Here is a 13760-nt window from a genome sequence, read left to right on the forward strand (position 1 = left end):
TCTCAACACTTGTTTTCTACTTGTTAGATTACCTATTCGATTTGGCAATTGTTTTGTTGTTGGCTTGGGTTCACCATCATACTTCTTGCAAAAACAGCGAGTCACTTTCACACCCATATTGGCCTAATCCACATCAATGAGTGCAAGAGGATCTGGAGCATAGTTTGGTTAGAAACAATTTGATCGACTTGGTTAGCTAGGAAATATGCAATCTTCAACTCTAAAGAGCCATTCACTCAACAAAGATAAAAGTTTGTCTTTGTTTTAGTACCCTTGGTGCACCTCTGATCAAATTTATTTACTTAAAAAAAATGAACAAGTATCTTTTTTTATATTACTAATGGTATTTTTTAACATTTTTTAGTAAGGAACAAATCTTTTTGAATGTTTGTAGTTTTCCCTCCCAATAAGTGTTGCTCATAGGAATCGAATATTCGATCTTCGAGATCTAGTGGAGCCTTATACTATTATACCAACGCATTGTTGGTAAAAAACAAATATGTTGACTAGGTTGATGAATAATTTGATCAATTTTCATAATATTGATAATGACTCATTAATGAATATGTTTTCTTGTAATAGTATATTCAAATAGCCATATATTCTATACCTTTATTTTTAAAAAACATCAAATTTTCTTTCCTTTAACATATCTTTAGTTTGGCAAAACTAAACCCATTTTTATTTCAGAAAAAGAATAGGACCACAATTTAAAACTTAAGGTGGCAGTACATGGTCTGCCATTAAACTTGAGTTGCGCATACACGGATGAGAGAGATCTCAATAGCTAGCAATAATAAAACCAAACATTGCCTATCCCTCACTCAATCACACATGAACAGCACACACACATATTACATATATAATTATATATGTGGGTGGCATGCATGATCATGAAGTTAGCCCTGCATGCATATGTTTACCATTGAAATTAATGATAAAAAAGTTGATGATATCTCTTATAAGAAACTGCAAAATCAATTTCCGTGTTTGAAAAAGTATTGGATATGAGGTTTGTAGTCCCCCATAGCGATGACAAAGACTAAGGTGAAGGTGATATGTGATACACACTCATAAAGAAGACAAAGACTATTTGAACAAGAAAGAGAAGTATATGATTCTGTGATCTGGTACCGTATCTATTAATATACGCTAAAGTGGATATGTAGGACAGTGTTTGGAGTCCCAACAAATCTATACTAAGTACCACAATCATGGATGAATAGCACGTGAACACACCTCTTTCTCAAGATCACATAAATTTGGCATCATCCATTATATCATTCAGATCGATCAATAACAATCGATAAAAAAAATATTTAAGTTAAATATTAATTATTAAATAATTTTTTTGATTAATCATAATTTATGACATATGATGTAATATAATATTGTTTAGAATAGAAAATGTGGTCCCAAAAAAACCACTAATTCTTATTTGGCTGAAAAACAGTTTTTCAAAATTAATATCCCTTTGAATTTTGCATAATTTATAATTTAATCTTTTAACTTTAGAAACATGTGTGAATCTACTCTAAACCCAGCTTTGGATATAATATTTTCAATTAAATTTTAATATTTTAAATCGTGATTTTTTTTTAAATTTAACAAAAAATAAATAAATGTATTGTTTTGCCTATCTTTAAATTTTTAAGAATTAAATCACACGTCATACTAAAACACACATGTAAAAAAAGTAAAGGTTTTTTTGGGTTTTGGTACTGACGTTTAAGTTTAATTTGACTGGCATGGTATAACTTTCAAATCGCGTTTTTAATTAAATATTTTAAAATAATTCTCTCATACATAAAAGTGATATATACTACAATTTACAAAATAATAAAACATAAATTTATTACAAGTGGTAAAGATAGATTTAATTTTAGAAAAATATTAAGATATAAGTTAAAAATTATATTATTGATAAAGGTAAAATATCGATTAACTAATATGTCATCTAACTATCAATTCTCTTTATTGATAAGTACAAATAATATTTTCAAACTTTTTAACTTTTGTTGGTATCTTTTCTCACTTTTTATTTTGATTTTTTTTTCCTTATTCAAAAGATTTTTGAATAATAAAACTAACTTTTTACTTTCATTCTACCACTTACATGATTTCTTGTGTGATTGTATTATTTTAAGTCATGAATTTTTTAAAATTACACGAAAATGAGTTATAATTTAAAAAAAAACATATGAAGTTGGATTTCTTGAAAATGTCATGTACAAAAGAGTGTTAACAATATTTAAAGTAGTGGTTTACTATTTAAATCACATATGAAGTTGATTTATTTTTTCTTGTACAAATTGGTTGACTAATATGATAGAGTTTGACTAATGATAACTAAAATTTTCTAGTTTTGATTACTAATATAATTGTCATAATTTTTTATGATTAGCTATAATTGTCATATTATATTAGTATGAAATCCGATTCACTATTTTTTTGGTTAAGGAAATGGTTCAGAAAATAAAGGAAAATCTAGTTTTCAATGACAAGTTTATTATTTTAATTATTACATTAAAATTACAGATTTTATCATTAAAAACAAAAGGATAAATAAGCATTTGTCGGCAAAAAGACAGTGACCGAAGAAAAGATCTATGGACGGACCTTTTTGCTTAGTATTTGAGTTGACCAACATCTAATCTAATTCATTTGGATAACATTAGCTATCGAGTGAGTTTTGTTTTTTGATTGGAAGAGGATCACTTGTCACAAATATTATGCATTTATGATCGATGCTGGAATGGCGAAATGATGATTAAGCTCAGCGTATCATCATCTCTAAGTTACATGTATTTTAGGTCATGATGAAAACAACGACCAATGAGTTAATGAAATGGAGCAACGTCAACAATCTGGTCCATGGGCTTTAGAGTTAATGAAATGAGTAGCAATAGTGGTAGGCTATAAATAGTTTATGAAGCATCCATACTTTAATATCATTTACATATCCATCAATAATCTTACAGTTTTGAAATAATTTTAAAAAAATAAATAATTTATAAATTCAAGTAGATATTCTTAAAATATTTTAATAAACATACAATTATTGATTCTCTTACAGTATATAAGCTTTAAAATATTGGACACAGAGATACAATTGGAGAAAAATAACAAATCTTTCTAAAATATGTTAAAAAAATATGGTAGATTTTTATTTCATTTAATTAATTTTAAAAATAAAAAATATTGACCTAAAGTTATTCATGAAAATTACATATGGTGCTCATAAGTGATCAATTAAAACTTGAGAAACTATTAATTGAAAATTTCAGAATGTAAGAAATTGATCAAAACATGCTTGTCATGCTTTTGTATTAGATATTAGGGATGAGCAGAATTCAACTCTACATGCTCACTCGATTTGACACGATCGTGATCACGTTTGACTATGGTCAGATTCTATCTGGACTAGGGTTGAGTTCAGATTCAAAAATAGATTCAACCAATATTTAGGGTTGTATAATGGACAAACATGATCTAACACATCACATAGTCACTCATTCATCATGATCGTATGTATGTTTTTTCAATTGTATACAAAGTAATGATATCTCTTTGACCCAAAATATCATTTATTTTCTAATTTTTCATCATATATACTTGATCAACAAAATATTCAACTATATATCATTTCATTTGTCAAATTATATATGCATAATAATAAGTAATATTGAGAAGATTTTATCTAAAAAATGTATGAATTATATTTAATCACGTGTAGGTTGGGTCGGTATTCAAAGGCTAAATCGATAAACACTTGAGATCAAGTTAACTACAAGTCTAGGGCCTAGATCGAGTTCAAAAAATAACATGGACAATATTTAGAGTGATGTAAATGACAAACCTTATTCAGTCCATGCTCACCCCTACTTGAGAGAGAGGTGAGAAAAGGCAACAAAAGTGCCCCTTTTGGTGATGAGAGATAGAGATAACATTAAAACACTATTTTTTTCAAGGAATAAAATTACATTCCCGAGAACCACATTTCGAGGAATGCTATTACCGAGTATTTTAATAAACATGTTTGTTTGAAATTAGAGAATTTGTGAAATGAATTCAAAATTTATTTCGCTGATAATGTATATTCCTAGCACTATATTTCATAGTTCCTAAAATACTCATATTGTAAGAAACTATGATAAAATCATATCTTATATGGTTTGGATATGTGTTGAGGAGACTATTAACCCTATTTTGGAGGTGGGAATGAAAAGAGAGCAAACCATGTATAAATTATTTTCCTCATAATTACTCTTTCTTTAGAATATTTCTTAAAACTTGAAACAAACATGAGAATATATTATTTTGAGATTAGCATTCCCATGAATAACTTAAGATTAGAGACAAACACCCCTAAGGTAAAGGATGAAACTTTCTTCTCCCTAAGTAATTTTTAATTAATGGAATTATAACTTCAATTTTATATCCTTCAAGTAAAAATGATAATATCCAATTTCAATTTCCAAACCAACTTCAAACTCTATAGTCAAATAGACTGTTGAATAAAAGAAGGTCAAATGTATAAAGGTATAAATTTTTGTTTTGTTATATGTACCGGCCAATAAAAAAAGTGAGTTTTTATTATAAACTATTGTTATTTTATTATATGGAGGAGATCCAATTAATCCAGAGTAAACTAAAAAAGACTTACTCCACACCCTAATCATCAATTCTATGAAAATTTAATGGTTAGCGTAATTTGAATTAGTTACTAGATCTAAATCATTAAATTTTTATCGAATGAATAATTAAGATGTGAAGAATTTTTTTTTAATTAACTCCTAAAATAAGTGGATCGACTTTCTTATTATATTAACAAATTTTGTATTTAAGAAACGCTGTATTTAATTTTAAAATAATAATGTTTTTTCAGTCTTAAAGTAAGTTATTTATTACTAGTAGTTATCTTTTCAGCAATTATCTTTTTAATATCTTTTCATTATCTTTTCAGTATCTTTTCATCATCTTATCTTATTTTTTAGTATCTTTTCATTAATACAATTTGAGAGTTTTTTTCTTTCTAGCGACTAGATTCCAGAGTTTATCTATGAGGTTTGTGCTTGCAAACTTGTGAAATACAAAAAAATAAACAAATTCAGTTGAAGGCGAAATGCTTCTTCAGGGAACATGTTAGATTGATCCAAAGAGTGAATGCGCAGAATGTGATTCGGATGGTTTAATTTCCGATCCCCCTAATCTGTTGATTTTCAATTTACCTAATAAAGTGGGAGCTTTCGATACCATATTTTAGAAACTCTTGGACTCTTCTATCAATTTTACGTCTTTGTTATCACAATCTATCATCAATAATGGTCCCAAAGTGCAAATTGATGATCTAGATGCTTTGGGTTATGAACATGAAAATGAAGATAAGGTGAGTACTATCAGGGATTGACCTACACCTAAGTTAGTGACTGAGGTACACAGTTTTCATTTTTTGACCACTTTCTATAGGAGGTTTCTAGTTGATACTTACAACAAGCTACAATCATGCAAATATAGTTCATTCAAAGTAACTTGAAAGATATCAATGACAAAGCCTATGTGGTAGTTCTCCCAGATTCCATGAATATATCCAATACTTTCGACGTTGCTGACATTCATGAGTATGAAGCAAATAAATTTTTTTATCAAGAAGAGAACTCAGGGTCGAGTTCTTTGGAGGCGGAGGTGACTAATGTAGGAATGAACATCATTTTAATATTTTTAGCAATTATCTTTTTAGTATCTTTTCATTATCTTTTTATTAGGTTTTTAGTATTTTTTTTTTAGTATCTTCTCTTTATTATTTAAACACTTTGGGATGTAATCAAACAATATATTATTTTCATTAATAAAATTTGAGAGTTTTCTCTTTCCAGTGGATTCCAAATTTTATCTATCAGATTTATGCTTGTAAAATTGTGTTTATCGTTCTAGGTTTGGTGCTTCCCAAATCTTGTGTACTTTTGTATAAAAAATACACTTATATTTTATTAGTAAGAATCTTGATTAATTTATTTGACAAAAAAAAATCTGAAAAATTCAAATAGAAAAATAAAAAATCCTTAGTGTCTAAATGTTGACATTTCTTTCCATTCTAGTTACCACTTTCCAAATTAAATGTTATCCATTAAAGCATTGATAATGAGGTTGATATTCAATATTATTTACTAATTTAATTTGATTTAATTACCAAGTTTTTGTTAAATGGATTTCTTTCTTTTTCTCTACCAACTTTTTCTTAATTTTGCTATCTTTTCATTTCATTTTTCTGTTTCCAATGTTAATATAAAGAGAGTTGGTTTTGAAACAAATATTCAGGTGGTTCTTGTTTTACTTGATTGAAGTTTTTCACAGGTATTGTCCTCTTTAAACATCATAATTAGACACATCACTAGTGTTGTTGGGTTGAGTGATGGCGGATATGTCCAATGCTGATTCTAAAAGAATGTATTCATGGTGGTGGGACAGTCACATAAGCTCTAATAATTCCAAATGGATCCAACAAAATCTGTCAAGTAAATTATCCTTTTGCCCTTTTGGTTTTAGTACCAATTCTGTTTAACATGTCAACTTATTTATCATTCTTCACATCACATGTTTCTTGTTCATGTTTGGTTTCCATGCACTTGAGTTTCTTCTTCTGTTTCATTTAACCTTTTTTATTGAAATCAATCAAAATATTCAACTTGTTAACCGTTATACTATATTCTGTTATATTTATAAAATACGTCAAACATATAGCATAACACATATGTTCAACCTTTTAATTTTGTCATATAGAACTGTTTGTTTGTTTGTTTTTCTCTTACGCATAAAGGAAATAAGTACATATGTTATTAAATCAAATCATATATACTTTATAAATGAATATGTTGTTAAATCAAATAATATATACTTTAGATATGCCTTTGTTACATGCACCTTGTAATGGTAGTCTTTATATGATGATAATAATGCCTATATTTACTTGAGAATCTCTCAAAATATGGCAATAATTATTGTTGAAGTTTTAGTGGTAACCATTTGGTGCCTTGAAACATATGAACAGATATGGATGTGAAGGTGAAACAGATGATTGAGATTATTGAAGAAGATGCAGATTCCTTTGCACAGAGGGCAGAAATGTACTATAAGAAACGACCAGAGCTTATGAATTTGGTTGAAGAGTTTTATCGCTCATACCGAGCATTGGCAGAGAGATATGATCATGCAACTGGATTGATTCTCCATGCCCATCATAACTTGGCTGAGTTGAATGAACCTGTAAGTCATACAAAGTTGTTTGATGAGACACAAGAGATTAATGTGGAGAATGGAAGGTATGATGATGATGATGATGATGAAGAAGAAGAAGAAGTACTCTTATCTGAGTGGGAACGGTTGAATAAAGTCGAAGCAGAAATATTAGGGTTAAAGAAAGGGGTTGAAATATTAGAAAGTGAAAAGGAAGGAGGGTTGGTGTTTGAATATGAAGATGAGAGATTGTGTAATATAGAATCACAAGTGTTTGATGTAAGAGAGAATTGTGAAAGAGTTGAAAAAGGAGCGAGTAAAGCTGAAGGTGAAGTTGAGAAGATGAAGGAAGTTATTACTAAGTTGGATGCCCAAAAAGAAGCTGCTTCTGTTATGTATCGACACTGCTTCCACAAAATGAATAATCTGGAAAATAATATATCTTCTGTTGAAGTGGACCACTCATTATAAATATTAATGAATTCAACGTTAATAATTTGGCGACTCATATGGAATATATCCTATCATTTTCAAGCCTAAAGCCCTTTCTTATCACCCCTTGCTACCTAGCTAACAATTTTTACAACTAAGTGCTTTCTTTACTATTTTGTATTTTTCCTAACTTTCAGTAGTATTGCACATTAACTATGCTTTATAACAACTCATTTTCACCTTAACTTTATCTTCCATGTTTTTGTCTTTGTCTCACCACCATGGTTCTTTACTTTTTGGCGCAAATCTTCTACATTCACCTAATATTTCTTTTATTATCTTCCTAATTCCTATTACCATCTTATCTCGCGTATTATTAATAATTCTCGTGTTTCATTTATGTCATTATCGCACATGAAACCCTTTTCCCTTAAATATGTTCCTTATACTACACCTTCAAAACATTTTCAAAATATTATATTTTGAAGCTTCTTTAGCCCTACCTAGGTGTAGGGATGGTAATGGATCTTGATTAGTCTAGGTAGTGTATTACCTAAGTCTGCTTCATCGTTTCATTTTTGGACCTAGATCCATGATGATATTTATTGGATCCACTATCTCTGGGTCCTTGGGTACCCAGCGAATCTAGGAGTACCTACAAATTCTAAAATATTAAAAATAATTGTGAGTAATTTATGTAATTGTGTGTTTTTTCCTGTAATGTTATATGTTATTTAAGCAATCAACAATAAAAATAATTTTATAAAACATAATTTGAAGTTTTAAGCATAATTTAAATGAACTATTAAACATAACTTATTTTATTCAAACAAACATAAAAAAACAAAATCACTACTTCAACATTATGCTATAATATTGATTCACTAAGAAATTTATAATCAACATAATATTAGATTACTCATATGAATTAACAATATAAGATCATATCACACTCCTTAACAATATAACATCATTGTTTAGCAACATAACAATCACATATATGAATTAATATGATATTACAATTATGGATTAACAATATAACATTACAATTATAATTAACATGATATTACAATTATATTGCTACACATACAAATTTAGGAAGAATAGTGGGTCCGGTTACCCAGGTCTAGGTACCTCATTACCTAGACCTGGACCCATCAAATAGTGGGTCTCAATTACCTACTGGTCCAAAAACAAGGACTCGGACCCGACTTGTTGTAGGTATTATCCATGATTATCTGTGGGTACGTGTACTCATTGCCATCCCTACTATGGTGCATAACTACTAATCATATTAAACGTATTTTTCTTTGGTACAAACTTTGGGCTATGATTCTTTCTCATATTCTTTTATATCAATTTAGTGCTTTCTTCTTCCATTAAGTATTTACAATTATATAGAAGAACATTACAAATATATACATAATGACACATTATACTTTACTATGAGTGATACAATATGGAGCACAAAATATTAACACAAGTTGCATATACTACAACTATTGACGCTAACAAATAGCCACAACTACTCCTAGCTACCCTGCACGAGTTGTCATTGCAAGGAATCTGATTTCTCTTGGATTCTTTTAAAATCGTGGATGTTGTTCATGAGTTCCCTTTTCAGGTTTTTGGAACCTACAGAACTCATGGTTGTCATCCACAAGTTCCCTTTCACATGAGCCCTAAACCACCAGCAAATTTCCTATAAATACCACATTTTCCCTTCCCTTTCCTTCACAACGAATCCTTTCTAACTCTCATTCCAAATTCTCCATATATTCTCACAAACTCTCCGTACTTCCAAACTCTCTACATACTTCTAAATTTTCCATTCTTCCAAACTTCTCCACATACTCTCCTTCATTTTCTCATTCTTCAAATTTCCTCATACTCCTTCAACGTTCTCCATATTTACTCAATGAAACATTTGGTCCGAGTCATATCAACACCTTTTTAGTAAGGCTCCAAGACAAACATATATAAAGTCATATATTGAATGGTCAAGAAGTTATATTTCGTGCTAGATACAACGTCTGACAATCTGTATCTCCTGAACTAGTGTTGTAAGTTATTTGAAATATTGCTTTCGTGAACATGTTGGATATCAGAGGAGTATAATTTAACAACCATATATTAACAACAATGGTTGAGAGATGGAAGCCATAAACATATACTTTCCATTTCCCTAATGAGGAGTGCACAATTACTCTAAATGATGTTGCATACCACTTTAGAATTTCCATTGATAAGATACTCGTTACTAGAGATAACAATATGGATTGGGAGGATATATCATGAATTTCCAGATGATACCATTGAGGAAGTAGTCGAACAACATGCTACAACATTCATTTTGAGAAAGATGTGATGATTTCTCATGTTAGGTACATTAGAGTCTTGAGTCCACCTAATGTATCTCCCTTTGCTTGATGATCTATCAGAGACATTTCACTACATTTGGGGATCAATTATTTTGGATTGTCTTTATCAAGGACTCTATCGTGCAAAAACAGTTAGGGAACAAAACGAGATTAGAGGATGTATGTAATGCCCCGAAAATCATTTCATAATTACTATATTTAATCTCTTGGAAAAATGGGTAAATTTTTTTTCTTTTATGTAACATTTAATCCTTTCATAATTTCAAACATTTGCGGAAATAATTTCTTAATAATTAAAAGGTAATTGAATGAAACACAATTTTTTTCTGAATACTTCTCATTAATCAATTCTTGAATTTGTAATATGTACATTATGGTTTACAAAATACAAGGCAAAGTCTATTCTTTGCCTCTAACAAAGACTAAAAATACAAATAAAAATAAAATAATGTCAGGGGCATTGGCATTATAAAAGTACCCTACACACGTTCCCTATCAAAAGAAAGAAATGAGCTCCTAGACCGGTGGTGCACTAAAAACCTCACTCGAGTCTTCCTCGATCTTGGAGTCTGAAGAGATCTATATAACATTCATTGAATCCTCAATGCAAATTAACTCTACACAGTCATCGTCATCGTCCTCCACCACCTCATCTGTTGCCCAATCCATCGAAGGGTTCAAGGTGTACGCCCTAGGCCCCGATGAAGTAATCACGCATGTTCCTTCCGTCCTTCTTGGCATAGTCAGTAGATGCGAATCCCGGTTGGGGTCAGGTCCTAACAACCTCCAATCTTCCTCGTGCCTCAGCTGATGCGGATGGATCGGCAGGTACGAACCTTTGCTCTGGTAGGGTGAATGATGCTTCCCAAACTGCGTAATATGTCGGGAGATGCAACACAGATCCATCACATACGAGATCTAATTCTAGGTCGTAGGGACCAATGTAGGTGTATCTGTTTCCTTCAACGCTCCATGCCCCCTCCTGGGACATGGTAAAGCGGTAGCCTCTGATCATCGCCGATCTATCCATCTAAACATTGATATATAAGAATTCACCAGAAAGAAAGAGATGGAGTAAAACATCTAATGAAAAACTTATCATTGACGTTATGAAATTACACAGAATATCACACCAAGACAAAGAACAAGTACAAATATATCATATGATCATACACACATGTATTAATGATGAATGAAGTATAAAACTTATGATTTTAGAATAAATATTAATAAATACCATGTATGAATGCTATGCATATGTCCACCATCCTTACACTATTATCCTCCCAATAACTATTCAGAAATAACCGAGAGTACAAGTCCCATAACAAGCCGATTTGATCGCACCAAAACTTATTCCTCGCAAGGATATATATATATATATATATATATATATATATTTCTTTTATGTAACATTTAATCCTTTCATAATTTCAAACATTTGCGGAAATAATTTCTTAATAATTAAAAGGTAATTGAATGAAACACAATTTTTTTCTGAATACTTCTCATTAATCAATTCTTGAATTTGTAATATGTACATTATGGTTTACAAAATACAAGGCAAAGTCTATTCTTTGCCTCTAACAAAGACTAAAAATACAAATAAAAATAAAATAATGTCAGGGGCATTGGCATTATAAAAGTACCCTACACACGTTCCCTATCAAAAGAAAGAAATGAGCTCCTAGACCGGTGGTGCACTAAAAACCTCACTCGAGTCTTCCTCGATCTTGGAGTCTGAAGAGATCTATATAACATTCATTGAATCCTCAATGCAAATTAACTCTACACAGTCATCGTCATCGTCCTCCACCACCTCATCTGTTGCCCAATCCATCGAAGGGTTCAAGGTGTACGCCCTAGGCCCCGATGAAGTAATCACGCATGTTCCTTCCGTCCTTCTTGGCATAGTCAGTAGATGCGAATCCCGGTTGGGGTCAGGTCCTAACAACCTCCAATCTTCCTCGTGCCTCAGCTGATGCGGATGGATCGGCAGGTACGAACCTTTGCTCTGGTAGGGTGAATGATGCTTCCCAAACTGCGTAATATGTCGGGAGATGCAACACAGATCCATCACATACGAGATCTAATTCTAGGTCGTAGGGACCAATGTAGGTGTATCTGTTTCCTTCAACGCTCCATGCCCCCTCCTGGGACATGGTAAAGCGGTAGCCTCTGATCATCGCCGATCTATCCATCTAAACATTGATATATAAGAATTCACCAGAAAGAAAGAGATGGAGTAAAACATCTAATGAAAAACTTATCACCTACACAAACATCCCCTAGTTTTTTTATACTTTCATTATAGTGATCACCCCTGCATAAGAAATAAGTGTAATCTTTTAAACAAAAATTATGAAATTACACAGAATATCACACCAAGACAAAGAACAAGTACAAATATATCATATGATCATACACACATGTATTAATGATGAATGAAGTATAAAACTTATGATTTTAGAATAAATATTAATAAATACCATGTATGAATGCTATGCATATGTCCACCATCCTTACACTATTATCCTCCCAATAACTATTCAGAAATAACCGAGAGTACAATAAAAATAATTAAAAAAATATTGACTCATATATTATTTGTACTTGTCTCCACAACATATCATGTTTTGTTTAACTTAATTGCGTTTATCACATTTTTTGTTTAAAATATTACACTTATTTCTTTTGTTTAACTTAATTGCGTTTATCACATTTTTTGTTTAAAATATTACATTTATTTCTTATGCAGAGATTATCAGTGTAATGAAAGTATAAAAATTAGGGGAGATTTGTGTATGTGTAAAAAAGTGAGGGGTGGTTTGTGTAATTTCACTTTGCCATCACCGTCCCTCTCAACATCTCAGGGCTCGTTCGTCTCTCATAAATTTCCTCTCCACTACTTCATTATTCATAATGAATATGCACACTAACCGTAGTTAGCAAATTAAATCTTTTAATCTATCTTTTATAACGATATGCCCATCCTAAGACATTTCTCATTAGTAATGCTTCTAGTGGGACCCGATCTTAACATTTAAACCATAGAGAGTAAACCGCAGCACCACTATGAACCATCGCTGAATCAACATGGACGGCTCTCAAGCCAAGCCTCTTACGGTCAGACGATCTCGCTGTTGGGCATAATATAACACTTGTGGGCCTCGTCCTTAACCATGCAATTCCATACATACATCACTTTAGATATGGTAACTCTTCTTTGTATCATTTCCAAGAATTTCATATAATTATTCATCTTTACAACATTTACTTATTGAAAGAACATTATCCCCAATAAAGGTGTTTTAGGTTTTATTGAATAGATTGGAAGTGAATGAATTCTTGATGGCAAAAATGTCATTAAACTCTCGCACATGTAAGAGTTATCGTTCAGACGACTTAAGAAGTCTTGTCTGTATGGAGCCCTCTCGCTCAAGCGAGAACTATCTTGCTCAAGCGAGGGAATCACTATTTTTATAAGGCACTTGTGGCTCAAGCAAGAGTTGTCTCGCTTAAGCAAGAAACCAACCCGTTTTCTTTGTGCATATTTCAGCTCGGGCGAGAAAACCCGTTTTCTCTGAACACTTCTCGCTCAAGCGAGAGTAGTCTTGCTCAAGCGAGAGTAGTCTTGCTCAAGCGAGAGTAGTCTTGCTCAAGCGAGAGTAGTCTTGCTCAAGCGAGAAAAGCTTGAAACTTAGTTAAATTTCT

The sequence above is a fragment of the Lupinus angustifolius genome, chromosome LG19, assembly GCF_001865875.1.
Source record: "Lupinus angustifolius cultivar Tanjil chromosome LG19, LupAngTanjil_v1.0, whole genome shotgun sequence".
Taxonomy (NCBI): domain Eukaryota; kingdom Viridiplantae; phylum Streptophyta; class Magnoliopsida; order Fabales; family Fabaceae; genus Lupinus; species Lupinus angustifolius.